Source organism: Myotis davidii, unplaced genomic scaffold, assembly GCF_000327345.1.
Source record: "Myotis davidii unplaced genomic scaffold, ASM32734v1 scaffold208, whole genome shotgun sequence".
NCBI lineage: Eukaryota > Metazoa > Chordata > Mammalia > Chiroptera > Vespertilionidae > Myotis > Myotis davidii.
The window spans coordinates 1,223,186-1,227,028 of NW_006299706.1; positions in this window are offsets into that span (position 1 = coordinate 1,223,186).

Here is a 3,843-nt window from a genome sequence, read left to right on the forward strand (position 1 = left end):
AGCTGGAAGGAGGGCTTTCTCCCAGTAAAAATCACAGGAAAGGGGTTCCTGGTCCTGGGCCCCCCCACACGCTTCTTCCCTGCCTGGGGCACACAGCCTCGAGCGTCCCAAAGGGACACATATTCGGAGCTTCCCACCCTCCTGAGCTCCAGACCCCACCTGCAGCCGCCCTGGGACCCCCCCTGGCAGTTCTGCTGGCCCCGCAGGCAGCATGTGTGTGGCAGGCGCTATCCAGGGCTCACCCGCTTCCAGGCTCGCAGGCACCAGTGCTCTGGGGAGCAGAACAGGTTCTGTTTGGGGGATGGTGGACCTCAGCCCCAGTCAGGACCCGTCCCCTCTCCTCCCTCCTTCACAGATGTGGGGACAGCAATGGACACGGAGCCGGTTCGGTCTGCTGAGGATAAGTTGGCTGGGAGGCTGCTAGAAAAGATTTTCCTTACCAGGTTTAAAAAAAAAAGCTTTGCCTATTGGGTGTGGCTCGGTGGTTGAGTGTTGACCTATGGACCCAGGAGGTCACTGATCCCTTCCCAGTCAGGGCACATGCCCGGATTGCGGGCTCCATCCCCCGTGGGGGACGTGCAGGAGGCGGCCGATCCGCGATTCTCTCTCATCATTGATGTTTCTCTCTCTCTCTCCCTCTCCCTTCCTCTCTCTGAAATCAACTTTTTAAAAAACATACTTAAAAGAGCCTTAGGAGGAGACCTGTGCTCCCACCCCTCCTTTCTGCACTCCATTCGCCAGAGAGGCTGACAGACAGTGCGGGGTCTCTGAAAACACGTTGAGCCGCTGTCCCAAGTCCAGAATGCTTTGCCAGGGGCCAGGGGAAATAGAACCTTGTTCCAACTGCTGGCAGTTGGGTATTCTGCTACTTGCAGCTAAAATCATCACAATTTGATACAATGACCAAAATGACACGCTGCATTTCTCCTTCCCAGGTCTGTTCCCCCATTTCCTGTCTGTAAGGGCCACTTCTGCCCACCAGGCCTTCCACACCCTTCCCTCCTCTGGCCCCGGGCTCAGGTCCCACCCAGCTCTGTCCCATGTCTCCCGTGCTCTTCCCACCTCTGCCACTCCCCAGCTTCAGGCCCTCCTCCCTCCCACCAGCTCTCCTCCAGCTCAGGCCCAGAGTCCCTCCACCTCTGAGCTCCCCCTCTACCCACATGCTGTTACCCACAGTGCTTTTTCTAGAATACAAATCTGATTATGCTTATTTAAGCATCTATGGCAGTGATGGCGAACCTATGACACACGTGTCAGAGGTGACACGCGAACTCATTTTTTTGGTTGATTTTTCTTTGTTAAATGGCATTTAAACATATAAAAGAAATATCAAAAATATAAGTCTTTGTTTGACTATGGTTGCAAATATCAAAAACTTTCTATATGTGACACGGCACCAGAGTTAAGTTAGGGTTTTTCAAAATGCTGACACGCTGAGCTCAAAAGGTTCGCCATCACTGCTCAATGGGCTACAGATTAATATTCAAATCCTGTGCGTGGCATTCAAGGCCCTTAGCAACATGGCCCCAAACCACCTTCTGCTCTCATCTGCTGCCACGGCTCCCCCGGGCCTATTCGGTAATTTTAGCTCCTTCAGCGTAGTCACTGCACAGACTCTCACCCTCTACCTTTGTTCTCTGTTCCCTCATCCTTGAATGTGAATGCCTCCTTATCCTCGACACTCATGTCTAATGTCTCCTCTTCTGTGAAGCCCTCCTCGCCACCAATAAACATCCCTTCCTCCATGAGCCCACAGCCTGTTGTTCTACTTACACCACTATTACGATTCTTATCTTATATTCTAATTATATATCTGCCAGTAAACTAGATTCCTTTAGGGCAAGGATATATTTCAGAGTCCCCAGTGCCTCCCAGTACAGTGTTTGACATGAGCAATTAATTTTATTTTATTTTTTAGAGAGAGAGGAAGGGAGAGGGATAGAGAGATAGAAACACTGATGAGAGAGAAACATCATTGATCAACTGCCTCCTGCAAGCCTCCTTCTGGGGATTGAGCCCAAAACCCAGGCATGTGCCCTGACCGGGAGTTGAACTTCGATCTCTGGGTTCCTGGGTGGACGCTCAACCACTGGGCCACACCAACCGGGCAATCAGTCAATTTTTTGGTGGAAGAGGCAGCAGTACACAACACCTCCTGGAACACAGTCCCATCCTCCTTGCCACGGCCCCTCCCTTCTCCCTCCCACTTGCCATCCTGTCCAAACTCCTCTTCCCGGCCATGGACTCCCGGAGGAAGAATCCCACCCTCTTCCATGGAATCATGAGTTGCATGTGTGTGAGCGGGAACAGATCCACTAAGTTCTGCTCACTTTGGCCCTCAGTAAAAGAGCTGGACGAGTTAGTAGCCAAAAGAATCTGGCTTTAGCTTGGCAACGTCTTTAGCAAAGCACTCTCCCACATTGTGAAATTCTCCAAGATCTAGAAAAGCCGATGTCCAGATTTCATCTGAAACATAAGCTCCAGGATAGCTGGGATCTCTCCTCTTGTCCTCCACTAAGCCCCCCGCCCCAATCCGGAGTCCAGTCCAGATTGCGTGCTCCATACACACTTGTTGAATGACAGTCACCCTCAGCTTTGTTCCTAGGTTCTAAGAACCAGTCACTCACTTGTTCAGCAACTGAAGATAGCTGAGTGTGCGTGCGGATGCGTGTATTTATATCTACCCTGCCTCATTCCAATGGCAAACTCTGAAACAGGCAATGGAACGTTATGCTGCCATTAAAAATATTGTTTAGCCCGGCCTGCGTGGCTCAATGGTTGAGCACCGGCCTATGAACCAGGAGGTCACAGTTCAATTCCCAGTCGAGGCACAGGCCTGGGTTGTGGGCTCCATCCCCAGTGGGGGGTGTGCAGGAGGAAGCCAATCAATGATTCTCTCTCATCATTGATGCTTCTATCTCTCTCTCCCTCTCCCTTCCTCTCTCTAATGTATGTAAATTGTTCACAGCCCTAGCCAAGTGGTTCAATTGGTTGGACTGTCATCGCATACACAATAGGTTTTGGGTTTGATCCTCGACTGGGCACCTATGGAAGACAACTGATCAATGGTTCTCTCTCACATCAATGTTTCTCTCTCCCTTCCTCTCTCTCTAAAAACCAATAAAAACGTATCCTCAGGCGAGGATTTAAAAGAAAATTACTAAAAACAATGTTGTTTACAAAGAGTTTGCAACATGAAAAATGTCTTCTGTCATAAAGTTAAAGGAGGAAAAAAAAGTACAGGAAGGAAATGTGTGAGATTTATCACACTATGTAAAAGCAAGCAAGCCCCACCCACCCCCAAAGCAAAAAGCTGGCTGGAAAGGGATGATGTTAACAGTGGCTGGTGGCTCCTCCCCTTTATTCTCCTGTTCTCTCTCTCTCTCTCTCTCTCTCTCTCTCTCTCTCTCTCTCTGTTAATCCTCACCCAAACATATTTTTCCCATTGATTTTTAGACAGAGTGGAAGGGAGGGGGAAACAGAGAGAAACATCAATGTGAGAGAGACACATTGATAAATTGCCTCCCCAACTCACCCAACCTGTGGAAGGGAGGGGGAAACAGAGAGAAACATCAATGTGAGAGAGACACATTGATAAATTGCCTCCCCAACTCACCCCACCTGCTGTGACTTTGACCAGAATTGAACCTGGGACCCTTCAGTCCAAGGGCCAAAGCTCCAACCACTGAGCCAAACCAGCTAGGGCTCCTGTTCTCTCTCTTCCAACTTTACACACATCCTATATAATAAAAGGCTAATATGCAAATTGTCCCCTCCACGGAAGTTGGGCCAGGTGGCAGGCTGGCCAGCCAACCTCTCAGCCCACCCCCACCCCCACCCCAG